Source organism: Microcaecilia unicolor, chromosome 9, assembly GCF_901765095.1.
Source record: "Microcaecilia unicolor chromosome 9, aMicUni1.1, whole genome shotgun sequence".
Taxonomy (NCBI): Eukaryota; Metazoa; Chordata; class Amphibia; order Gymnophiona; family Siphonopidae; genus Microcaecilia; species Microcaecilia unicolor.
The window spans coordinates 17,376,256-17,403,783 of record NC_044039.1 but is presented as its reverse complement, the minus strand read 5'-3'; the positions used below and the strand labels follow the sequence as shown (position 1 = coordinate 17,403,783).

General features: G+C 43.1%; 1 protein-coding gene across 3 annotated transcripts in view; it reads left to right on the top strand.

Moving 5' to 3' along the window:
• The window catches only part of RASSF9 (Ras association domain family member 9), a 54,862-nt gene that overhangs the window by 24,887 nt on the left and 2,447 nt on the right, over positions 1–27,528 (top strand). The window contains exon 2 of one of the 3 annotated variants that reach the window (XM_030214593.1): positions 24,806–24,943. The exons of the other annotated variants lie outside the window; for them this stretch is intronic. The gene's annotated coding sequence lies outside the window, so the exon portion shown is untranslated. The remainder of the gene's footprint in view (positions 1–24,805; positions 24,944–27,528) is intronic. 3 annotated transcript variants of the gene reach the window in all.

The window sequence follows — 27,528 nt, the reverse complement described above, 5'->3', positions numbered from 1 at the left end:
GTGCTGGGCAGACTTATACGGTCTGTGCCAGAGCCGGTGGTTGGGAGGCGGGGCTGGTGGTTGGGAGGCGGTGCTAGTGCTGGGCAGACTTATACAGTCTGTGCCCTGAAGAGCACAGGTACAAATCAAAGTAGGGATACACAAAAAGTAGCAAATATGAGTTATCTTTTTGGGCAGACTGGATGGACTGTGCAGGTCTTTTTCTGCCATCATCTACTATGTTACTATGTTACTATGTATTGTGACATTCTGCTCTCTCTGTGGGAAAGGATGGGAAAACTGGCTGGTCTGAGAATCAGCAGAAAAAGCCTCTACTGCCCACACAAAGACTTGAACCCAAGAATTTCAGATTAAACAATCTGATGTTCTATTGACTGAGTTACACAGACCCAGAGAATGCAGCCTGTTTGCCAGCCCAACTGCCCAGACAAGTCTGGCTTGCTTCTCATTCTCACTCTCATGTTTCAGTGCCCTTCAAGATGCCTTTTACTTGTTGGCTTGAGAAGCATCTCAGTTATTGGTCTGAAAATGATCTCAGGGGGTCAGCTGGCTTTCTTTCTGGCGAGTGCAAACAGAGCCCTGCCAGGCCGCCCTTGAAAAGAAAATGCTTCCCAAGCAGTAGCAGATCCATTGCCTTCCTGAATGCCAGTTGCTACACTGCTACGCAATGAACAGGCAAAGGCATGAGCTTCTGCTTGGAACCCCACTGACCCTCTGTAGCATATGAAGCAAAAAAAAAAAAAAAACCTGGTACTTAATGAGAGATGTGCAGGCAGAAAAGTTTGAATTTATGTTTGTGCCATTCCATTTTTTTTTTAATTTTTTTTTTTCTTTTTTGTTGTTGTTAAGCAATAGTGTGCTTCTTGCAGTTGGAATCTGTTCTGGGCATCACAACTCTATCACAGTCCATAGTTTACCAAAGTCTCTGCCATTCATCCATTACCTGTCCTCTGTATTTTATTGCCAATTCCATCACACGTGCCTAAATGTCCTGATGAAGCTACAATGTAGTAAATTTAAAACGAATCGGAGAAAATGTTTCTTCACTCAACGTGTAATTAAACTCTGGAATTCGTTACCAGAGAATGTGGTAAAGGCGGTTAGCTTAGCAGAGTTTAAAAAAGGTTTGGACAGCTTCCTAAAGGAAAAGTCCATAGACCATTATTAAATGGACTTGGGGAAAATCCACTATTTCTGGGATAAGCAGTATAAAATGTTTTGTACTTTTCGGGATCTTGCCAGGTATTTGTGACCTGAATTGGCCACTATTGGAAACAGGATGCTGGGCTTGATGGACCTTTGGTCTTTCCCAGTATGGCAATACTTATGTACTTATGAATTCTTGAATCCACAGTCCCTCTGGGGATCAGTACAGTATCAAAGAGACACCTAGACCCAGAAACAGCAAAGGCAATAAGGCATATCCAGTCTCTCCCGGCTATATGAACTATGAAAATCAACAATGCCTTTCTCTCGCTCAGAGATTCTCTCTGCTTGTCCCTTGCTTTTTCGAATTCAGATATGATTCTCATCTCCAAATGCAACACTGGGGGGAAGACGGGGGGATACTACTGCCTACCACAGCTTAGTAAACAGCCCCCTAAATAAGATAGGGGGCAAAATGGATCCAGGCATCCACCACGCTCTCTGTGAAAAAAATATTTCCAGTTGTGACTCTTCTTATCCAAACGGACCTAATTATTGTCAACAAAGAGTTATATTTGTCAGAATTTTGCAATGGAAAGGACTTGAGTTATTAATTTTCAAGATTGCCATCTATGGTATTTCTGGTTTTTCCTCTACTGGGATATGTGAGCTAATACAATACATAGTATAAGTTTTTGTGCCAAGTGCCAGGTGATTGGCAAGGAAAAAAAGGAACACACACATTCATCATTATCATTATAATAGGTCTTGTTTGTACTTGTCATCATAAGGTCTTTTTGTTATGTGTGGAATTTCATCCTACGTAGAGTAATATTTGCTTAATAAAGACTCTTTCTGCCTTTTATACAGTAATGTTCCTTGACGGGTTTAATTTTAGAAAGACACAGAGTTCACAAGTAAGAACATAAGAAGGTCAGTCTCAAGCAGTGGGTCTGCGCAAACTTTAAATGGATAATAAATCTATTTACAGTTTTCAGGGGCAGAAAAGATGTTAGTGTGGCTTCTGAAAATCCATGTACAGCTCTAAGTGGGGAAGTTCTCAGTGTGGGATATTGCTGTCAGTTTTTTTTTTTTACCACAAGTCGGGTTTATTTGTTACATTGAGGGGCATAATTGAACAAAAACGTCTATCTCCATGGGCGTTTATCTCCGAGAACGGGTCCGTGAAGGGGCGGACTGAACCGTATTTTCGAAAAAAATAGACGTCCATGTTTTATTCGACAATTTGTGAGCTGGGCGTTTTTGTTTTTCAGTGATAATGGAAAATGAAAGCGCCCAGCTCAAAAACGAATAAATCCAAGGCAAAAGAGCTCCCAGGTGCATAGCACCCTTCTCTTGGGTGTTGAGCCCCCCAAATCCCCCTCAAAACCCACTGCCCACAAGTCTACACCATTACTATAGCCCTAAGGGGTGAAGGGGGGCACCTACATGTGGGTACAGTGGGTTTGGGGGGGTGGTTTGGAGGGCTCCCATTTACCAGCACAAGTGTAACGTGGGGGGGGGGGATGGGCCTGGGTCCACCTGCCTGAAGTCCACTGCACCCCCTAATAACTGCTCCAGTGACCTGCATACTGCTGCCAGGGAGGTGGGTATGACATTTGAGGGTGAAAATAAAAAGTTGTGAAACGGCATATTTTGTGGTGGGAGGGGGTTTGTGACCACTGGGGGAATCAGGGGAGGTCATCCCCGATTCCCTCCAGTGGTCATCTGGTCATTTAGGGCACTTTTTGGGGCCTTATTCGTGGAAAAACAGGGTCCAGGAAAAGTGCCCTAAATTCTCGCTAAAAACGCATATTTTTCTTCCATTATCGGCGAAAGGCGCCTATCTCTGATCGGCCGATAACCACGCCCCAGTTCCACCTTCACCATGCCTTCAACACGCCCCCATCAACTTTATCCGCATCCGCGACGGAGTGCAGTTGAAAACGTCCAAATTCGGCTTTCGATTATACCGCTTTATTCGTTTTTGTGAGACAAACGTCTATCTCCCGATTTGGGTCGCAATATAGACGTTTTTCTTTTTCAATTATAAGCTGGATTGTATCCCACATTTTTCCACCTATTTGTAGGCTCAAAGTGGCTTACATAGTACCGGAGAGGCGTTTGCAGACTCCGGTGTAAACAAATACAAAGTGATGTTGTGGTAAGATAAAGTACATGTGACACAGCCACACTAGGGAATTGTACAACGGAAGAGTTGTGTCATGTCCATTACGTACTTTAGTTTTGTTGTGTTGTAAAGATCAGGCATTTAAGTTGGATCAGTAGTGTATGCCTTTTTAGACAGGTTAGTTTTTAGCATTTTATGGAAGTTTAGATGGCCGTACGTCGTTTTCAAGGCTTTTGGTAATGCGTTCCACAGTTGTGTGCTTAAGTAGGAGAAACGGGATGCGTAAGTTGGTTTGTATTTAAGTCCTTTGCAGCTTGGGTAGTGCAGATTTAGATATGTTCGTGCTGATTCGGATGTGCTTCTAGTTGGTAAGTTGATCAAGTCTGTCATGTATCCCGGGGCTTCACCGTAGATAATTTTGTGGACCAGGGTGCAGATTTTGAAAGCAATGCGTTCTTTGATTGGGAGCCAGTGTAGTTTTTCACGGAGGGGTTTTGCGCTTTCAAATCGCGTTTTACCAAATAGAAGCCTAGCTGCCATGTTTGAGCGGTCTGAAGTTTCTTTAAGGTTTGTTCTTTGCATCCCACATAAATTCCATTGCAGTAGTCTACGTGGTTTAGTACCATTGATTGTATCAGGTTGCGAAAAGTTTCCCTCGGGAAGAATTGTTTCACGCGTTTGAGTTTCCACACTGAATGGAACATTTTCTTTGTTGTGGATGTCACTTGGCTCTCTAGTGTTAAGTTGGGGTCCAATGTAACGCCGAGGACCTGTGCTAAAATAGCACAACTTGTGGTAAAATAACCCGCCTAACCATAGCCCACATTAATAACTTAATGGAACCCTTAATGTGAAGAGTTTCAGTCTCTGGTAACCAATACTGATATTGTGATGTCATAATGCCTCAGTCCACGCCTAAGAGCCAACCTCATCAGTGATGTCACAATGGCTTGATTGTCCTTTACTTGGCTCCTTTTTGTTACATATAGCAGTGATTTCAGTTTCTATAGGCATTTCTTTTTTCTTTAGTTAAAGAGGGAAGTTAATAATGTGGGCTACCGGTAATACATGTTATTTTACTGTTAACTCTAGCTATTAATAAGTAGATCTCATTGTATATATGTGACCTATGGTAAAATAAGCCAACCTAACAGTAGCCCACATCGATAACTTCCCCCTTAGATGGATTTCTTATTTATTCCCTTATCTGGCAGTCTGATCCGTAGCAGTAGAAATGCAAGACTACACTACAGGTCTGAGAACATCATTTTACAGAGGGAGCCCCAGGCAGGAGCAACTATGGATTGCTCCTGCCCCTTAGTACCAGGGAGCAGTGGCGTAGCCACAGGTGGGCTTGGGTGGGCCAGGGCCCACCCATTTATGGCTCAGGCCCACCCAACAGTAGCACATGTTTAGTGGTAACTGGTGGGAATCCCAAGCTCCACCAGCTGAAGATTTTCCCCTGATGGTAACGAAAGCGCTACTCTCCATGACACCGGCACCTGCGCATGCTCAGTTTTCAGTGCATGCCTGCTGCCAAGGTGGAAAGAAGTGTTTTCCCACCAGCTGAGATAATTTTTTTTTTTTTGGGGGGGGGGGGGGAAGAACACTTGGTGCCCACCCAATTTTTGCCTAGGCCCACCCAAAATCTGTTGTCTGGCTACGCCCCTGCCAGGGAGATCCAAAATAGGTGCTAGAGGACATTGGGGCTGTGAGATGGGTTCTGAGGAGGATCTTTTAATTTCACATGGATTGAGGGGATGGGGTTAGATGATTTTTTTCAAAAGTCACTGGCCACTTTTATAGCATTCCCAAAAGCACTGGCTCATTGATTAGTGGCCCAATGTTCCCTGAAGAAAGTTATCACCTCTTCTTGAGGTGCTGCTGAAATGAATAATACAGCTTGCAAGGATTAATGGAAGCTGTTTGATACATTTTGCATTGTAATGAGCTGCTTCGCTTTGCATATATTTTCTTGCATGTTGGAGTACAGAAATTCTACAATAAACTGCATTTTTCCATTTGTGGGACACAGACTTCTACGATCTGTGTCCCGCAAGTGGCAAAAGACTGAAGAAAATTCGGCAATTCCAGCATAAAGGTAACCAAGACCGATGCTGGTCAGACTTCTATGGTCTGTGTCCCATAAGTGGAAAAAGACTGAAGAAGATTTGGCAACTCCAGCATAAGGGTAACCGAGACCGATGCTGGTCAGACTTTTACAGTCTGTGTCCCGCAAATGGCAAAAGACAGATAAAGCTTCAGCCACTCCAGTGCTGTGATCACTTTATTGTCACATGCTGTGAGTGAGGGTACTGTGCAGCTGAGGGGGGAGGAAAAGACATCTCGACTGGTAACTGAATTCTGTCAGCAATATTTAGGGATGATATATGGTTATAACCAAGACTCCCATCATGTTTGGCTGCCAATATGGTTGGTATGATGGAAACTTGACAGCCAGTGTTTAAACATGGGTGGCAGGGGTCCAACACAGAGTGGTGGGCACGGCTCTAGCCACCTTGCTGGGCAGACTGGATGGACCATGAAGGTCTTTATTTGCAGTATTTACTGTGTTATTGTGTATTTTTGGCATATACCTCAAATTATTGCCAATATATGTTATTGTGGTAGCACGGCTTAGTGAATAAGGGGCTTAGGGGTCTTTCTACAAAGCTCTGGTAAGAATTGGTCTTGGTGTGCCCTTACAGGGGTCTTTCCCGGACGTTATGGCCATTTTTACCACAGCCGGCAGAAAGTTTTTTCCCCCGTTATTTTCATTAATGACCGTGCATTAATGTTACCATTAGCAAGCGGCGATTTTTAAGACATTACCAAGGGCGCTCTTATTTCCACCTACTTAAGAGGCAGTAAGAGCTTCTATGTTAACTGTGCACTAACCAGTTATCATGCGGTAATGAACAACAGGTTAGTGTAGGAATGCCCACTCTCCACATCCATAATTACCATGCGGTTAGTGTATGCACATGCCAAAATTAACGTGGAATACTTTAGCGTGTCTTGCATTAGGTTATTTTTGCTGTGTTTAAACATGCATTAGTGCTTAACGCACCTTACTAAAAGGACTCCTTAATCTACAGTTTATTTCCTTTACTAGTAAAAAAGGCCCGTTTATTAACGCAATGAAACGGGCGCTAGCAATGTAATGAGTTCCTGCCATTAATGTTTCCACGGTTGTATTCTGAATATAATTGTTGTTTACATGTGTAAGATTTCTTTATATACAATATTTTTTGTGTAAACTGTGTTACAATGTGGTAAAAGTTTTCCTTGTTCAGGCCCTTCATTCAGTTTAACGATCACATCAGAAGAGCTCCTTACTCGTGAGAATGCAACATACAGTTGCCCATGTGAGAGACAGAGTGACAGTGTGTTTTACAGACAGTGTAAGAGAGAGATACACAGTGTGATTGAGTGTGTGTGTGTGTGTGATGTCTGTGTGTGTGTGTGATGTGTGTGAGTGACAAAGTGATTAAATGTTTGTCTTCCCTTCCGTTCTGTGCACTTGCCTCCACTGATGTTCGTACCTCCCTGTATATGATTGTTTGTTAGAGATTCAATCCACTCCACTTCCCTCCTCCAAGTTCCGTTCTGTCTGATTGGTTCTTCGTTGACAGTGAGAGCCAATGAAACACTGAACTACAGACTTATGAACCCTACACTGCCACAGTGCCACGGAGTCAGCTTCAGAATGTTGGAGGTGCTTTTTTATTATATAGGATAAGGCACTTAAAACTCAATCTGAGATCATGGAACAACAAATTTCAAATACCACTTACTCATATAAATGGTTACTAATAACCAACCCAAGGATATTTGATCATGTGACTTCTGTGATATGCGAGGAGCACTGGCTGCCTATAACTCGCAGGATAATGTTTAAAATTCTGTCATTGGTTCACAAGGTTCATTATTCCAGCACCCCATTGTGTTTATCTTGACTGCTGATACCTTACACTTCAATTAGGTGGTTATCCCAACAGAACTGTCTTGTTTTCCCTTCCTTTTGTATCATTTGCCCTTGACTTCATTAGAACTGAGATATACAGTGTGACTAGTCCCTCCCTCTGGAATTCTCTTCCTTTATCTCTTTGAGAAGAATACTCCTTCCAGACATTTGAAAGGGGACTAAAGACATTTTTGTCTCAAGGTATGTTTGGAGTATAATCTATCGTAGGGAACGGAGTGTGTTTTCCTCCTTTCTCTCTCTCCCTGTGCTCTGCAGTCTCCTTGGAGAGGGGGAGGGAGTAGGAGAATGGGCTGACAGACTAGCTGCATGCTGATCTATCCAATTTCCTCTTTCTTATTGTTGACCATTGTCTTCCAGTTTCTCTTGTCTGGCCATCAATAGAAATCAAACAAAATAAAACATGGAAAAGAAAATAAGATGATACCTTTTTTATTGGACATAACTTAATACATTTCTTGATTAGCTTTCGAAGGTTGCCCTTCTTTGTCAGATCGGAAATAAGCAAATGTGCTAGCTGACAGTGTATATAAGTGAAAACTTTCAAGCATTACTATGACAGTCTGACAGGGTGGGAGGATGGGGGTGGGTAGGAGGTATGCATGGGGACATCAAAGCATATCATTGATATTCTAACAGGATGGGTGTGGATAGGTGAGGGGTGGGGTGATCTGGGGTTCCTAGCCCATTATAAACCATAAAGCTGTATTTCTCTGTTGATCACTCCACCCCTCACCTATCCACACCCATCCTGTTAGAATATCAATGATATGCTTTGATGTCCCCATGCATACCTCCGACCCACCCCCATCCTCCCACCCTGTCAGACTGTCATAGTAATGCTTGAATGTTTTCACTTATATACACTGTCAGCTAGCACATTTGCTTATTTCCGATCTGACGAAGAAGGGCAACCTTCGAAAGCTAATCAAGAAATGTATTAAGTTATGTCCAATAAAAAAGGTATCATCTTATTTTCTTTTCCATGTTTTATTTTGTTTGATTTCTATTGATTACCTTAAGAGTGGACTAACACGGCTACCACATTCCTCTTCTTGTCTGGCCAGAAATCAATCCATGATCCTCTGTAGTAACCCAGCAAAAGGGTAGTCCATGATCCTCAATAGTAAACCAGCAAAAGATTAGTCCAGAATACAGCAAAATCACTCACCTTCAAGAAAAGAGAAAGCAATTTTTTCCTCTTTAGGATTTTTATAGCTGTATGGTCTTTATTTGAGTCTCCCTTTACAGTTAGGGTGAGTCCACAATCGCCAGCCGTTTTTTATTCTATTCAGTCTTGGGGGTAAACATGTATCCCCTCCCCTTCCTCCCTCTGGGGCCTAATAGGGTCCTTTTCTACCTTCCCTAGTCTTATTAGCAGCAATGTCCACTGTTCCCCTGTGTATGCAAATCGTATGCTAATGTCTTTCCTAGTTCAGTTACTAGGTATTGTTCTCTTGCTTCCAGCACTCAAGGAATTGTATCAATAGAATCTAGAAGGATTAGTTCCCTCCTGCTACCTCCCACATAGCCTTCCCTGATAAGCTACAACCTCCCATGCAGGGTCTCAATGTCTTCATCCTAATCTATAAAATCAAGATTTTATATATTTTCTTGGATGGATGGATGGATCGATCCCATGACACTTATCCAATATCATATTTCCTTCTGCTTTTTTTTACTTTATATGTTGAATTGTAACCCACATAGAAAGTGTTTTGATTGAGCAGTATGTATATGCAGTATATCAAACATGAAATAAACTTGAAACTATTTAACAAAGCGTTTTGGAAATTGCTTAGCTGACTGTGGGCAAAAATATGCACGTTGTTCCATGATACATGTACTTTAACTGGCATCGTTGTGCAGGCATTCCTGGGCGGGTTTAAGCTGGTAGAGACAACAATGCTTTCAGTTTTGTATTTCTGAAATTACATGCATCCTTCGGAAAAGAAAATGTGCCCAGTAAAAAAAGGAAGTGTGAATCTCTGCAGGTACTTCATCTTCCGGCAATTTTCAAAGAGAAAATACAGAGTATTATCCAGAGATGTCATTCTGCAGGAAATATATATATATATATATATATATATATATATATATATATATATATATATATATATATAATCCAAAGCGTAAAACATATTCCGGTGCATAGGATTCTATTACCATCATGGAACCTACAGGGAAGTTGTCAGGATGACACCTTAAGTGCTTTAAAAAAAACAGTGAACCTTTAGCACAGAGTAGATTACGTACCTTCATGTGTAGTTTACAAATCCTCTTAGAAGTATCAAAATAAGGATGAAACTGTGCTATCACACCTTGATGCTGCCAAAGAAAGAACAATCTGTCATATTCTGTTGAGCTGTTCACCTGAGTGTCTTGAAAAGAAATTTAGAGGAAAAGCAATCTTTGATGCCATCCGTTATGGGAAAGTTTATGTCATAATAACATCCTGAGAGTTCTCACTTAAGATCACTTATCCTGTATGCTCTTGATCAGTGAAACTAAAGCTAGTGTAGGTGTAAATTTAATGTGTGCACACCCTCATATCTTCCTGTTTTAGAATATTTTGCTCTTTGACTTGGCTTGTAAATAAATGTAAGAGAAATCTGAGCAGGGCTTTGGTTACCCACATGACAAAAGGAGTGCCGTACAAACGTTTGAAATGGTTACAGTATGCAGAGCAGTCCTTGAACCAGTGCTGAAATTTTGATATGCAAGGGAAAAGATGACAGCACTGCAAGTTTTGCTAACAAAACCTTGAAGGGAAAATGGTTTTATTCCTTTCTAAAACAAAAGCTGTTCACACGGCCTTCAGAAAACATCGAGCTCTGAAAGAACCCGATAAAGGGATGCCTAGAGCAACGTTTCCCAAGTCCCAGAGTACCCCCTTGCCAGTCAGGGTTTCAGGATATCCGCTGTGAATATGCATGAAATTGATTTGCATACACTACCTCCATTATACGCAAAGCTCTTTCATGAAAAATAAAACAAGCAGTGTTCAATGCCATTGATGATTTCATAGATCATTTGACTTACTTACATTGTGATACAATGCACATTTTAGGTATTATGAGCCCAGGGGAGGATTCTGTATAGGTCGTCAAATTTGGGTGGGCAAATTTGGGCATAGATCGCAGATTGGCACACATAATAGCGAATTAGGCATTAATAATCAATAATTGATATTAACAGGCATTTAATTAGCAGTAGTTAGGAGTCACTAATCAAAACTCAACCAGTGAAGAGGGACATTGCAAGGAGGAAAAAAATATCTCATACAACTGTGACAAACAAGGAAAAACAACGCTTTTTTAGCGATTCTTCTGCACACAGTGCAAAAAGTAATCATAGATTTAAAAAAAACCATGAAAATATTTTTTTATATGTTTTTTTATCTTGCATTATGAAATCTTCTTATCTTGCATATTGTCATTCTAGCACATGATATGCACTGCACCACAATCGCTATAGACGGTGCTAATCAAATGTCGCTCTTCACTGGTTGGGTTTTGAGTAGTATCTACATAAGTAATGCCACACCGGGAAAAGACCAAGGGTCCATCGAGCCCAGCATCCTGTCCATGACAGCGGCCAATCCAGGCCAAGGGCACCTGGCAAGCTTCCCAAACGTACAAACATTCTATACCTGTTATTCCTGGAATTGTGGATTTTTCCCAAGTCCATTTAGTAGTGGTTTATGGACTTGTCCTTTAGGAAACCGTCTGACCCCTTTAAAAACTCTGTCAAGCTAACCGCCTTCACCATGTTCTCCGGCAACGAATTCCAGAGTTTAATTATGCGCTGGGTGAAGAAAAATTTTCTCCGATTTGTTTTAAATTTACTACACTGTAGTTTCATCGCATGCCCCCTAGTCCTACAATTGATTTCAGTGAAGCTGATCTGTGTTGTGGTTTATAGTTGTTAGGAGTCATGCACGGATCTGCCCTATGCAATGCTTCTATAACATATGAACCTAAATTTCACAGCATGCAACTTCAAATGGGCATGGCCATGGAAGGGGCATGGGAAGGTAGGGACGTTCTACTACTACTATTACTACTATTTAGCATTTCTATAGCGCTACAAAGCATACGCAGCACTGCACAAACATAGAAGAAAGACAGTCCCTGCTCAAAGAGCTTACAATCTAATAGACAAAAATAAAGCAAGCAAATCAATTAATGTGTAGAGGAAGGAGAAGAGGGTAGGTGGGGGCGAGTGGTTATAAGTCAAAAGCAATGTTAAAGAGGAGAGGAGGGTAGGTGGGGGCAAGTGGTTACAAGTCAAAAGCAATGTTAAAGAGGTGGGCTTTCAATCTAGATTTAAAGATGGTCAAGGATGGGGCAAGACGTAGGGGCTCAGGAAGTCTATTCCAGGCGAAGGGTGCAGCGAGACAGAAATTAGCTGGGCATGAGCATTTACATCAGCGTTTGGTAGGTGTAAATGTTCACGCCCAAAGTTAGACACAAAGGACTAGATTCTATATATGACACTTAGCGCTATTCTGTAACCCACACCTAACGTTAAGCGTTGCATACCCATAACTAAATTTAAGCGTGACCATTTATGCCCACTAAAACCTGGTGTACATGATAGAAAATAGAAAATATTTTCTACCACGTGTTTTGGGCACATATCAAAAATGGAATTAGCACCTGTGGCTCGTGGTAGCCGGGCGGTTGTCCCAATTTGACGTGCGGTGGTTGCCAAGTTAGGAATCTATTTTTATTTCTATTCCTATTTTAGGAACCAGGACTGAAAATCGGCAGTGCTTGGATAATCTCTGGGTCCTCCCCAAATCTGCTCCCGTGGAGGGGCATAATTGAATGGGGCGCCTAAGTTTTCATGAGGGCGTCCTCGCAGGATGGCCCCCGTAAAGGGGTGGGGCAAACCGTATTATCGAAACAAGATGGGTGGCCATCTTTTGTTTCGATAATACGGTCGGGGACAACCAAATCATGAAATTTAGGTCGACCTTAGAGATGGTCGTCCTTAGGTCATTTTTGAGATGGTCGTCCCTGGTTTTCGGCCATAATGGAAACCGAGGACGCCCATCTCAAAAGCAACCAAATCCAGGCCATTTGGTCATGGGAGGAGCCAGCATTCGTAGTGCACTGGTCCCCCTCACATGCCAGAACACCAACTGGGCACCCAGGTGCATAGCTCTCTTACCTTGGGTGCTGAGCCCCCCCAAACCCTCCAAAACCCCAAATCCACAACTGTACACCACTACCATAGCCCTTATGGATAATGGGGGGCACCTACATGTGGGTACAGTGGGTTTGTGGTGGGTTTTGGAGGGCTCACATTTACCACCACAAGTGTAACAGGTGGGGGGGGGGGAATGGGCCTGGGTCCCCCTGCCTGAAGTACACTGCACCCACTACAACTGCTCCGGGGACCTGCATACTGCTGCGATGGACCTGAGTATGGCATTTGAGGCTGGCATAGAGGTTGGCAAAAAAGAATTTGTAAACTTTTTTTTTAGGTGAGAGGGGGTTAGTGACTACTGGGGGAGTAAGGGAAGGTGATCCCCGATTCCCTCCGGTGGTCATCTGGTCAGTTTGGGCACCTTTTTGATGCTTGGTCATGAAAAAAAATGGACCAAGTAAAGTCGCCCAAGTGTTCGTCAGGGACGCCCTTCTTTTTTCCATTATATCGGCCGAGGACGCCCATCTCCTAAGCACGCCCCAGTCCCACCTTCGTTACATTGCCGACACGTCCCCGTGAACTTTGGTCATCCCCACGACGGAAAGCAGTTGAAGGCGTCCAAAATCGGTTTTCGATTATGCCGATTTGGCCGACCTTGCAAGAAGGACACCCATCTCCCGATTTGTGTCGGAAGATGGGCGGCCTTCTCTTTCGAAAATTCACCTGATATAATACTTTTTTAAAAAATGTATTTATTTATAATTTTATCTAATTACATTCAGATGCAAAACATTTAAATGTATAGAAATTACACAAGAACAATTAAAGTAATAATTACCATTTCTAAAGAAAAAAAAATCTTATAAATTTTGTCCACAATTTTTGATACAAGATTTAGAAAAAAAAAAGGATAAGAAAAAAGAAATAAATTAATTCAAAAGATCGGAAGGAGCATTGATTCATGCAATCCTGCTACAGCATTCTAACTGAGGGATGTCATCACAGGAGGTTATTTCGTACTCTCCTTAGCTTCTACAAATTCTTGCAACTTCTTAGGGCTAAAAAAAAAAGGTAATTTACAGCATTTAAGGAAATAATACATCTACAAGGAAATTTAACAACAAAAGATCCTCCCAGGGAGGGAATTCTCGGTTTAAAAACTATTAACGCTCTCCTTCTGATTTGTGTTTCCTTAGCAAGGTCAGGAAAAATCTGTATTTTTGCACCCAAGAAGGAAGCATTAATATGACGGAAGTAAGTTAATAATATATTATTCCTATCAATTTCTAAGGCGAAAGTCACAAGTAATGTTGCTCGTTCTGATTCTACAGACCGTTCTAAGAATTCAGGCAAATTTAAATTTTGCTCATGTACTGGTACCCCATCTATTGATCTCGGAGTTCTTTTAAAATATAGAGTTTTTGTCACAGGTGGGTGACCTTTAGTTGGAATACCCAAAATCCCTGAAAAAATATCTTTTTAACAGTTCAGTAGCTGAAATATATGGAGATTTCGGAAAATTCAGTAATCTTACATTGTTCCGTCTAAGCTGATTCTCCATATATCTATTTTCCGAGCAATACTGATATCATCCTAGCAGTATCTGGAGAGTGCCGTGTCAGCCACATCAGTTATTCAGTGGCACCCTTCGATTAACTGCTGGTAAATATCTGCTATTACATAGTAACATAGTAAGTGATGGCAGAAAAAGACCTGTACGGTCCATCTAGTCTGCCCAACAAGATAAACTCATATGTGCTATTTGTATACCTGACCTTGATTTGTATCTGCCATTTTCAAGAGAAATAATACATGATTTTGGATTATTTGAGCAAGTGCCCCTGGCTTCTGGGAAATAATCTTTTATCACAAGTTTATATAGCTTCAAGTGAAAGAATTTGCCATTGATGTGAGAATAAATCTTTGTGTTTTTTTTTCTCTTGCTTCACACAAATACTGCTTGACTGCCCACCACATCTAGAGCAGGTCAGCACAATTTCACTAAGCGGTTAGTTTAAGATGGGATTTTTAAACATATATTAACACATATGTTTGGATAAATTGCATTTATACAGCTGCTGGAATGTATTTTCATCAGCTGAGCTCAAAAAATCCTAACCACATGTAAATAATAATTGATGGTGTAGACTTAATTATAGGGGGAACAATCACTGCATAGAATGTTTACTCATTTTTCTTGATCATTTGAAACCGTGATTTAATGTTGACGGGCCAGGGAGATACATTTCACGTGTCAAAAATAGGCACAGCGCACTCTCTAGTATTGAGGGATCCGATATCTGTTTTAATCTGCATCTGTGAAATATTCTCTGGGGACTCGAAGTGAACGTATAAATAATGTATTCATTTATGCAATTAGCATTGTTCTAGAAAGCGCTAATGTAGAGATATAAAAATGTCAACATGATCATATTATCATGAAATTGTAATGAGAGCCTAAGCACTTCCATGCCCTATAAAGATGATGTGCCAATTTGTTTTTATTAGCAAAATGGGACTGTTATAATCTAATCTCTTGATTAAGGACATAGTTGTGGTTTATCATTTTGGTTAGTTTTTTTTATTAGTCACATACATTTGTATCATTTAAACATCTTAGATGTATAGTTACCGTACTGTTCTATAAAACACGCAGGGGTCCTTTCGCCAAGCTGGAGGAGAAAGGGCCCTGCGGTACTGGTGGGGGTTGTTTTTCCCGCACGCCAGGGCCCTTTTTGCCGCAGTGGGTACATAAATATAAGTACATAAGTATTGCCATACTGGGACAGACCAAGGTCCATCAAGCCCAGCATCCTGTTTCCAACAGTGGCCAATCCAGGTCACAAATACCTGGCAGAAACCCAAATAGTAGCAACGTTCCATGTAGAACCCCAAAGAGTAGCAAGATTCTAGAATTCTAAAGAACAACAAGATTCCATGCAGAATTTCAAAGTGCAGCAACATTCCATGAGAAACCCCCAAAAGTAGCAAGATTCCATTTAGAATCCCAAGTACATAAGTATTGCCATACTGGGACAGACCAAAGGTCCATCAAGCCCAGCATCCTGTTTCCAACAGTGGCCAATCCAGGTCACAAATACCTGGCAGAAACTCAAATAGTAGCAACGTTCCATGAAGAACCCCAGAGAGTAGCAAGATTCCATTTAGAATCCCAAGTACATAAGTACTTAAGTTTTGCCACACTAGGACAGACCAAAGGTCCATCAAGCGCAGCATCCTGTTTCCAACAGTGGCCAATCTAGGTCACAAATATCTGGCAAGATCCCCAAAAAGTACTAAACATTTTAGACTGCTTATCCCAGAAATAGTGGATTTTCCCCAAGTCCAATTTAATAATGGTCTATGGACTGAAAACTCTGAAGCAGCCCTTGCTATGTCCTTGAAGAGAGAAAGGACATATGGACCAGTAGTCCACTCAGTAAGTGGTACAATGTTTACATAGTAACATAGAGGGGCATAATCGAACGGCGCCGGCCATCTATATGGGTGGCCATCTCTAAGCCCGGCGCCGTAAAGAGGTGTCCCGAACCATATCATCGAAACAAGATGGCCGGTCATCTTTCGTTTCGACAATACGGTTGGGGCCAAATGCCCCTAGACAAACATGACAATGCGGTAAGAGAACTCTTACCCCATGGCCATGTGGAGGGGAGCCCTTACCACCACCCACTGAGGTAGCGATAAGGGCTCCTGTGGTAACCCAGCGGTAACCAGTCAGCACACGGCGATGCCTGATTATTACCTGGTTACCTCTCCGCAAGCCATTTCCATGGGTTTTCTTTTACCCCGAGGAATGGCGCACGTTCAGGGTGCAACTACCGGCAGCGGTTGCATTGGGCCAGCAGGTAGTCCCAATTTAGCATTCAGAAAGCTCACGTTGAGCTTATCGTCACTTTGTAAAAGACCTTTACATTTTCCTAAGAGTTCCGAGCTCCCCACTGCCTTCATACTTCAGCCAAAAATGTTGATTTTTCACACCATAGAGATTCTTATTACAAATCTCTTTCCTACTGTGGATCAACAGATTTTGCAGATGCAAACTGCCCACTGAGATGTTCGTGCAGTGAGTTAAAAATAAATCCCCTGCATATACCCCCTAATTCTATAAACTCAGATAATCAATGTGATATTTAGCGTGCAACATTGTGCATGCAAGTTATAGAATAGTACATGTACAACTTAATTGGTAAATTATCTGCTAATTGGCATTAACAACCGATAATTGGCTATAATTTGTGTTAATTGACACTCATTTGCAGTTGATATTCTATAAAATGTGCGTACAAAAGGCTAAATTCTATATATGGCACCTGCAAAATCCGCGCAGAACAAAAATACACCTAGGCGTATTCTCTAAAGTACACCCATTGCTTCTCGGCCTTATGGCTACGATCAAGTGTAGTATATCTAATGTACACCTAAATTTTATAGAATAGGCTTGAATTTCCACATGGTATATAGAATACACAGAGCACCTTTCCATGTGATCAAATTTGGTCGCGTCCATTTAGGCCTTGTTTAACTTGGCCTAAATCCCGACGCCTAAATTAGGCATGGAGCTGGTATATTCTATATTAATGCGCATAGATTTTAAAAATGCCCATGACCCATCCATTCCACGCCCATAACCATGTCCCCTTTTCATCTATGTGACTTGGAATTTACGCGCACCATGTTACAGAATACACTTAGTAAGTTGTGCGTGTAAATCTTAACGCCAATTAGTGCTGATAATTGCTTGTTAACATCCAATTGACAGCGCTGAATAGCTAGTTAACCAATTAAGTTATGCTCATTGTTATAGAATATGCTTCAATTTCCACACGGAAATTAAGATGCGATATATTGAATTTAGGGGAAAATTCATAGTGGGTCAGGAGCGTGAATAGCACTTATGCACACGGGTTAGAGAATAATGTCAATTATACACCTGAGAACAGTTAGGCACGAGTATTTACCCATAAAGCTAGATGCTTAATTGTGGATTTACATTACTATTCCATAACAGCAATTATGTGGATAATTGTTGATATTGAATTCATACCTAGTTCATCATCCTGACGCCTATCTTTCAGTGACCCTGTAGACAATTACTCTCATACTGTTAAACCTAATAAATACATACATGTTGAACCTAATAAATCTGCCACCCAGAAACAGTACCAGTCTATCCCGAACTTACTTAAATTTACATTATCCAGACTGCAATGGTCTTAGATACAAATCAACTTATGCATCCAGCTTCTCTTACATAAGTACACAACTGTGGAACGCACTGCCTAGAACCGTGAAATCAATTCATAACCGTCTTAACTTCAGGAAGTCACTGAAAACCACCTTGTTTAAGAAGGCCAACCCCTCAGACCCAACTTAATTTTCTGTGATACAGCAAAACTATGGACAGTATTGGACTTTTGATCATATCTTTGTTGCCTTATACTCATGTTATTTATAGGTTTACTACTATTTTGTAGAGAGGTGTGGGAGCCGTGTTAGTCCACTCTTAAAGGTTATTTTGTTTGACTACTATTTTGTGTATTTGTATTTTACCGAACCGGAGCCTGCCTCTACGGTATTGTGTAAGCCACATTGAGCCTGCAACTAAGTGGGAAAATGTGGGGTATAAATGTGTTAAATAAATAAATAAATAAATACTGTAACACACCTGCCCTGGTCCCACTCCAACCTTAAGCCCAACACTACCCCTTTTCCAACACATTCATAGAACAGTTTTTGTGAGGCCCTTCTCTACACGTAAGCATCCATTTACTCTGGAGAATCCCTTTGAAAATTGTCCCCATCCACAGAATCAAACACAAGCACATATCAACTCATTTGCTGTTATGCAATTACAGTAAGACCACATTTTAGTGAGATTATATTATATATATGATATTGAAACCTCACCAGGAATATCCCATACTACTTAATTCAAAGAGAACACAATCATTTTGTCCAATGAGTAGGTCCATCAAATGTGATGGAACCTTTCTTCATATCACCATGCAAGAGTGTTCATCAGGGCCGCTGAGAGACTGAGCAGGACCCGGGCAGGGCCGCCGCCGCTGCCAGGTCCGCCCCCCCCCAGGATCGTTGCCGCCACTGCTGCCACCCCAACCAAGGATTATCGCTGCTACCGCCCCCCACCCACCCCAAGGATTGTCGCTATCGCCATCCCCCGCCCACCCCAAGGATTGTCGCTCCCGCCACAGCCCTCCACAACTGTAATACCTTGGCAGGCGGGGATCCCAAGGCTCCGCCAGAAGAAGAATGTTCTTCTCTCTGCCATGTGGCCTGCCCCTGCAGCTCCTATTTCTCTCAGGTCGCACATGTTCGGTTTCAAAACTGAGCATGCGTGGCCTGAGGGGAAAATCAGCCGCTGAAGGCAATGCGGCACACTGTGAACAAGAGCAGCACTGGAGAAATATCTGTTCTGCAGGCAGGGCCCCCTGCCAGCCTGCTGTGTCTGCTCCTCCAGGTCCTCCTCAGCCTCCAAGGGGGCCCAGCATTGGAGTTTTCTCTCTCCTGCTCCTGTCGGGATGCAATCACCCGGGTCCCATCAGGAGTAGGAGAGAGATAGAGATCCCGGCGCCGGGCCCCCCTCGGAGTCCCAGGTAGTGGCGTAGCGAGGGCAGCTGACACCCAGGGCGGATTGCCGATACGCACCCCCCCGGGTGCAGCACGATGCACCCTCCCCCCTCCGGAATGCACCACCCCCTTTGGAATGCACCCCCCCTTCTGGAGCGCATACTTACTTCGAAAGCGGGGTGGGAGGGCTGAACCACCCTGAGTGCATGTCGCTGGGAGCTGAGTCGGCTCCGCTGGTTCCCTGCTCTCTCTGCCCCAGAACAGGAAGTAACCTGTTCCGGGGCAGAGAGAGCAGGGAAGCAGCGAAGCCGACAACCCCCCCCCCCCAGCGGCGTGCACCCGGGACGGACCACCCCACCGCCCCCTTCCTACGCCAGTGGTCCCAGGAATTTTGCCCCCCTCCCCCCTCTCGGCGGCCCTGGCATTCATACAGCTGTGTTGCCATCCTGGAATCTGATTATCCACTCTCCCAGTTACCTACAGTGATTTCCCTGTTTGCGCACAGTAATCCCACACCATTCATTTTTTCTTGTTTATTTTTGGGCGGGGGGATGGCATGACTACTACTACTACTACTTATCATTTCTATAGCGCTACTAGGCGTACGCAGCGCTGTATACTTGAACATGAAGAGACAGTCCCTGCTCCACAGAGCTTACAATCTAATTAGGACAGACAAACAGGACAAACAAGAGATAAGGGAATATTAAAATGAGGATAATGACATAAGGGTTCTGAGCAGGAAATAGGCATAGAAGTGCTATCCAGCTAGTGTGCTCACTTTACTTTGTATTAACTGGTTAACGTTGGAGTACTTACCACCTCCTAAATAGGAAACAGTAAGTGCTAATGAAAAAATTAGCACAGGACACGCAAAAATTTTAAAATAAAAGGCCCTATTTTACAGCTGCAGCAAAAATAAGCTTAGCACATGGAAAAGTCCTGTGTTAGCACATGCTAAGCCCATTTTACACTGCAGCTTAGTAAAAGAGTCCCTTAACCAGTGGTGTGCTGGAGCAGGCTCTCACAGGCTTGCAAGAGCCGGTTGTTAAGTTTTTAAGAATTTTAGGAGCCGGTTGTTAAAGTAGGGCCCTCCATGGCTACTTTAACAACTGGCTCCCAAAGTGTGGGCTTAGGCCCCCTGCTGAATTCTCTTTTACTTTGCTGGTGAGGATGCTGAGCCCTGCCAGCCAAGTAAATAGACTACTGCTGCTCCCCGCTCCTTGTTTCCAGCTCTGGGCAGCAGGCTGGGACTTCTCGAGCATGTGAGAGAAGTTCCAGCATGCTGCTCAGAGCAAGACGTTGGGAGTGGTGGCAGTCCATTTATTGGCTGCCAGCAAAGGTATGCCTAGCGTGCCCGCACGAAGGGAGGGAGGAGAGAGAGGCAAGTGTTGCTCCCCACCGCCCCCCCCCCCCCCCCCGGCCACCCTTGGCCCTTCCAACTGCAGAGCTGGCTACGTCCGGAGAAAGAGCCTGTTGTTAAAAATTTACCAGCACACCCCTGCCCTTAACTATTTCAAAATCATCATAAAATAGTCCATGTACCATAATGGAGAAACCTAGAACGAAGTAAAGCTAAAAGGTTGCCATTTTTTTTCTAATGTAAACTTCTTTACATGATTTAGGAGACAATTGCTTAAAGAATAATATTCAGTTATAGACTCATGCATTCAGTCTTAAGGATTTGGAAGGCTCTCAGCAATTATCAACAGCTCTCTACAGATCATTGTACAAAGCAAGCAATTCTTTAGAAAGCAAGCATCCAGAGGGTTTGGAAAGCAAAGGAAAAAAAATAATTGTACTGCAAAGCTGAGCTTATATCCTTTATTGCATTAATATTCATTGAGAAAATTTGCATAAAATGGAGGTAGTGCATTCAATGAATTCACAATAATGTGCACGTGTGGCAAAATGAAAATTGCTGCGCATCCATTTTGGGTCTGAGACCTTACTGTCAGCCATTGACTTAGCGGTAAAGTCTCGTGTGGTAACCGGGGTGGTAATGACCCACATCCGGCAAATGCCACTTGGCGCACGTCCGATATACCTGTCTGAAAATAAAAATGATTTTTCGAATGCGCATAGCGGACATGCACCAAAAATGAAATTACTGCAAGAGCCATGGCAGTAAGGCTGGGCAGTAACTCCATTTTGGTGTGCATTGGGTGCACGTAGTCACGTGGTTTAGTAAAAGGACCCCCTAATGAGCAACAGGATTCATTGTCTTTTTATGTCATTGGCAAATGAAAATGAGCAGAAAAACACAAACCTTTGCCGTCAATAGTGTGGACTTTTCTTAAAAAGCATGCATTCTTTTGAAAGATTTGTTAAGTTAGGTTATGTTACAAACATCTGCTGGCCCGCAATTGCTTAACAAATTAGTTCAATGCGGGTTACAACATTACAAGAAGAACTGGCAACATTATTCCAGGAATTACAAATTTACGAACAAGATTAACTAATCCATAATTAGAGCATATTTGTTAAATAACAAGGTCTTAAGAGCTTTATGGAATACCCAATAGTCTAAGAGGACCCAAATATGAATAAGCAGAGAGCTCCAAATTGAGACTGCTTGATAGTAGAAAGACAAATCGAAAAGACTTCATGAAAATGTGTGCTTCTCAAAGAGTGCTCACAATTTGCAGGGGACACAGTCTTTCAGAAAGAGAGTGCATTCCTTCCCAGTACTGTGTACATGCATAACTATCGTACATGCACCAATAATGTACAAGCGTACACTATCAGGGGTGTGCAATTTTGCCCAAGAAGTGCATCCTTTTCACAAATTGTGTGCACTCTGTTACAGTTTTATCTTTATTTGATACTAGTAAAAGAGGCCCATTTCGAACAGAAAGGAAACGGGCACTGGCAAGGTTCCAGGGCCTCCTCACCCCCCTCCTCTTCTCCCCCCTCCTCCTCCCCTCAACCCCCTTCCCATCACCCCCTCCTCCTCCCCCACCCCCCTCTTCTCCCTCCCTCCTCTCCCTCCTACTCCCCCCTCCCCCTTCCTCCCTCCCCACCGTCTCCTTCCCCTCCCGACCCCCCTCCTCCTCTGACCCCCCTCCTCCCTTCCTCCTCCCCCCTCTCCCCCTCCTCCTCTCCCCTCTCTCTTGTCTCAGGACCCCCACCCTCTCTCATCTCAGGACCCCCACCCCCTCCCCCTCTCTCTCATCTCAGGACCCCCCCTCTATCCGCACCCCTCTCTCCTCCTTCTGCTGCCCAGCGCCTCCCTCCCTCTGTGTCTGTGGCCTGCGAGTGCAAGGAGGACGTGTGCTGTTTAAAAAGTTTTACCTCCTGCTCGGCCGCCAACACTGAAGTGCAGCAAGTACAGACGCTGCTTCAGACAGGCTGTGGTTTCAGCTGTTCCTCTGGTCCCGCCCTCATTTCCTGTTTGCGGAAACTGAGAGCGATTGCGATTGCCTGTGGTTGGTCCCTTCTCCTTGTGACGTCGCGTTTCTTTCCCTGGCAACTATGCATAGTTCCCTCGAGGGTGGGGCAGTGATCGGGAGTGCGATTACGAACCCTACGAACACTACACGGCGTCACTGCCACACTGCCACGGAATCAGCTTCAGAACGTTGGAGGTGTGAATTATTATATTAGATAATACTCATCACATTGCTATCTAGGTGGTTTACATTAAGTAAAATATAAGTTAAACGAGGGTAAGGAAAAGTATGGAAAAACAGAAGGAAAACCTATCATACAACATTTCATTAATTTTTATAAAAAGAAAATAAATTGAAATAATAATTAAAACAGAAGGAGGGGAGGAGGTGTTAAAGTAAGAAGACAATAATAAGACAGCAATACACTGCTGCAACAGAGGGCTGCGAACAACCTCATTGAGGTAAAGAAGCGGGAAAGGAAAGTGACTCAGGGACCCTTTTACAGAGCAGTGGTAAGCCCAACGCAGACTTAACGCTCGCTCTTTTGGGACTGCCACCGGCGGTAATCCCACACTGAGCGCATGCCATTTCTAGGGGAAAAAGAAAACCCCCCAGAAATGCTTGCGTGGCAGTAATTGGGCATCGCCGTGCACTGCCCAGTTACCACTGGGTTGGTGTGGGAGCCCTTATCGCCAACTCAGTGGGTGGCGGTTAATGGCTCCTTGTCGCATAGTCTTGCAGTAAGAGTTCTCTTAGCGCATGGCCATGTGTGCTGGGGGCTTTTTACCCTCTGCGGTAAAAAGGGCCCTGGCGCATGGGAAAAGCGGCCCCACTGCCAGAACAGGGCCCTTTTTCCCGCAGCTTGGTAAAAGTGCCCCTCAGTAATCCAATAGATAATATAATTACTATTCTGTAGGAAATTCTTGGAAGAAAACATTAAGGGCTCTGTTTACTAAGTCGCACTAGCATTTCTAGTGTATGCGTACAATTAGCGTGCGCTAAATGCAAAAAACACCCATAGATTTCTATGGGTGTCTTTAGCGTTTAGCGTGTGCTAACATTGTTATATTAGCAATTTTTATTTTCATACATTATTCTTTTATACTTAATATATGAGGGCAATGTCCAAAGTCTTTTGTAAATGTCCTTCACTTTCTGCCTAAAAGTATTTGTGGTTTCCATAGTGTCAGTACTTTTAGTCTCTTTGGGGGGGGGGGGGTGCATTCCTGGATTGGAGGAGAGAGCAGAATGGGGAAACATTAAATTCATTCATATTATTAAGCAATCAAATTTTCCTGTTGACAAAAAAAAAGAGTAACAGGTGCAAAGTCCAGAAGTACTCTATAGTCATGGGCAATTTTTAAAGAGAAGCTACCTTCCTAATTTGTTTTGGGGTTTTATTTTTTTATTTATCACATTTGATATACCACTATAGGTTTGCACATGGGCATCAAAGCTGTTAACACAGTAAAAACAAAATAAAGGCAGGAAAAGAGAGGCGCAAGGGGTTAAGATTGGGAAGAAGAGAAGGATTCTAGGAACAGGTGGATTTTAAGTTCTTTTTTGAAGGCTACAAGGGTGGGTTGGTTCCTGATCCGAAGGGGAAGGTCATTCAAGAATTTGGGGCCGATATATCTAGAAACAGAGTTGCGGGAGATTTTGTGGCAGAGGGCATTCAGTGAGGGAAGAGCAAGGAGGTTATGGTCAGCGGAAGAAAGACAATGGAGGGTGCTGTAAGGGTTAATGAAGGAAGTAAGGTAGGATAGGAAAACGGGAAGGTGATATTTGGACACTAGTAGAAGGAGTTTTTGTTTAATACGTGCAGTAACGGGTAGCCAGTGTTCATGACAGAGGATGGGGGAGACATGCCAGCTCATTTTCGAAAGAGAAGGGCACCCATCTATCAACACAAATCGGGAGATGGGCGCCCTTCTCTCAGGGGCGCCAGAATCGGCCTAATCAAAAGCCGATTTTGGGCGTCCCCAACTGCTTTCCGTCGCCGGGACGGCCGAAGTTCCCGGGGGCGTGTCGGAAGGATAGTGAAGGCGGGACAGGGGCATGCCGGGCCATTCGAAAATGCCCCTCATGGTCAAAGCGACTGATGTTATGCAGTACTTTGACAGCAGTTGACTGAATGAGTTGAAGACGTTTGAAAGAATAAAGAGGAAAAGCAGAGTACAAGGAGTTGCAGTAGTCAAGATGTGAGATAACCGGGGCAAGAATAAGGAGGTGAAGGAGTGCAGATGGTAATAGAGAGCAAACCGAACGAAGATGGTGGAGGGCAAAGAAAAAAGAGCGGATAATTGAAGAATCTATCTGAGGTTTGAATATGGCGAGCACGTCAAACGTTGCGCCTAATATCTTAATTGAATCTTTGTACTGTAGGGAATGGCCATCAATACAGGGTGGCAGGAAAGAGATGTTAGCAGAGGAAGAAAAGTGAATAGCTTCACATTTTGTAGAGCTTAGAAAATGAAGATTAGCCCTTAACCAAGAGGAAACGTGTGAAAGGCAGTTGTTCAGGTGAGTGATAGCAGCGGTATCAGAGAGGTGACACAAGATTTGAATATCATCAGCATAACAATATGGAGTAATTTTGAATAATGGTCAGAAGTAGTGAGAGGAAGAGGATCTTAGAGAAATGGGGAGTTTGAAAATAGGATGAAAACTGGACATGAGGGAGGGGTTAAGGTGAGGCTTTTTCAATAAGTGGAGGAGTGGCCTAGTGGTTAGGATGGTGGACTTTGGTCCTGGGGAACTGAGGAACTGAGTTCCATTCCCACTTCAGGCATAGGCAGCTCCTTGTGACTCTGGGCAAGTCACTTAACCCTCCATTGCCCCATGTAAGCCGTATTGAGCCTGCCATGAGTGGGAAAGCGCGGGGTACAAATGTAACAAAAATAAAATAGATACTATTGGAGATTCTACATGGAATGTTGCTACTATTGGAGATTCTACATGGAATGTTACTATTCCACTAGCAACATTCCATATAGAAGGCTGCGCAGGCTTCTGTTTCTGTGAGTACGTGCAGGACATCAGACTCACAGAAGCAGAAGCCTGCGCGGCCACATTGGTGATCTGCAAGGGCCGACTTCTACATGGAATGTTGCTAGTGGAATAGCAACATTCCATGTAGAATCCCAAATAGTAGCAACAGTGGGGGAGTGGCCTAGTGGTTAGGGTGGTGGACTTTGGTCCCGGGCAACTGAGGAACTGAGTTCGATTCCCACTTCAGGCACAGGCAGCTCCTTGTGACTCTGGGCAAGTCACTTAACCCTCCATTGCCCCATGCAAGCCGCATTGAGCCTGCCATGAGTGAGAAAGTGCGGGGTACAAATGTAACAAAAAAAAAATAGAGGACGGACTAAACCATGGAAGGGAAGCAGCTCTTTCTGTAAGACTAGTCAAGAAGAGAGGAAGCAGATGCGGGATGATGTGATAAGCATGAAGCTTAACAAGGAAAGTGGCAGCAGATTAGAAGATGAGGAAAAGGGATTAAGAGAAGAAGAAGTGGGTGGAGTTATAACAAAGGAAGGTGGGGCAGAAACAACAAAGGTGAATGTAGGGGTGGGAGAGAGAGGGGAGAGGGGGGACAATGGTGAAGGGAAATAGAAAGGAGGACAGAGGGGTGATGAGGTTAAGGGAGTAGGAGGCTGGAATGCATTACAAAGGGTGACAGTTTTAGATTGCCAGGCATTGGCAAGGGTGCCAAGAGGAAGACACAAGGGGTCATAATTAGAGGAAAAGGTAGAAGAGGGGACAATAGAGTCAAGGCCTTGAAAAAGGGCTCGGGGACAGTTGAGGGAGCAGAAGATCTTACTTGAGAAGTTTCGGCTCTTTGCAAGATGAAGTTCTCTTGAAAAATTAGCTATAAGGTACAAGAACTTAGCAGCTGCAAAGACATTCTGAAAATTGCCTCTTGACTGTCTTTCGTTAGTGGATGAGATAAATCATTATGTTTCTTTACCTTTATGTTTATGTTTATTTTGAATTTTAGCAAACCAAGTTGGTGTACAAGTCAAACAGTGGAAAGAGATGGAAAAGAACTCCATAATTAACAGGGAAGAGAAAAGGAGACTGAGAGGTCAGGAGAGATATAGTAGGATATAGTAGCAGTCTAGTAAGTTCCCTCACATGCCTTCATACATAGAGTCCTCATATGCTAGAGTAAAGAAATGTATTACTGATATTAACAATCAATACTGTATTACATAACGGGTCTTCCAAAGTCTTCATTTGGTTACCATTTCTACTGAATCACTATGGACAGAATACGGCAGCCAGACTAATATTCGGCACACCAAAATACGAATGCGCGAAACCCCTACAAGAAAAACTACACTGGCTCCCACTAAAAGAACGCATCACGTTCAAACTTTGCACTTTAGTCCATAAAATCATCCATGGTAACGCCCCAGCCTACATGTCAGATCTAATAGAACTACCACCTAGGAACGCAAAACAATCTTCCTGCACACCCCTCATTCTTCATCCTCCCAATAGTAAGGGTTTGAAATACAAATCAATGCATGCATCTACCTTTTCCTATACGAGCACGCAGCTCTGGAATGCGCTGCCACGTAACTTGAAAACGGTCTATGAACTGACCAATTTCCACAAACTATTAAAAACCTATCTCTTCGACAAGATATATCACAAAGATCAACATGTGTAACTGTATAACCTTTTGAACTTTTAGTACTGTCTTATAATGTCTTTTGCTTTAACACCATCATGTATTTCACCACCGTGTAACACAAACCCTTTGTAAACCTAATGTATATTCACTTCTATCTCCAGTACTCATGATGTTTTGTAAGCCACATTGAGCCTGCAAAGAGGTGGGATAATGTGGGATACAAATGCAATAAATAAATAAACAAGCATGTTTCACATTTATTATATTCATGCAGATTTCAAATAGAGGATACCCACCTCTGCTGTCTCTCAAAAATAATCCAAAAGAAGATACACTATAAAAGAGATGATCTTCTCCTAGTATGATGCATTTAGAGAATTTTGCAGGAATATCAGTGTTAAGTCTTAGTTCCATGTACAAACAGAAGTTCATTGCAGTGCTACTCATGTTATATGTTTCTTCTTTC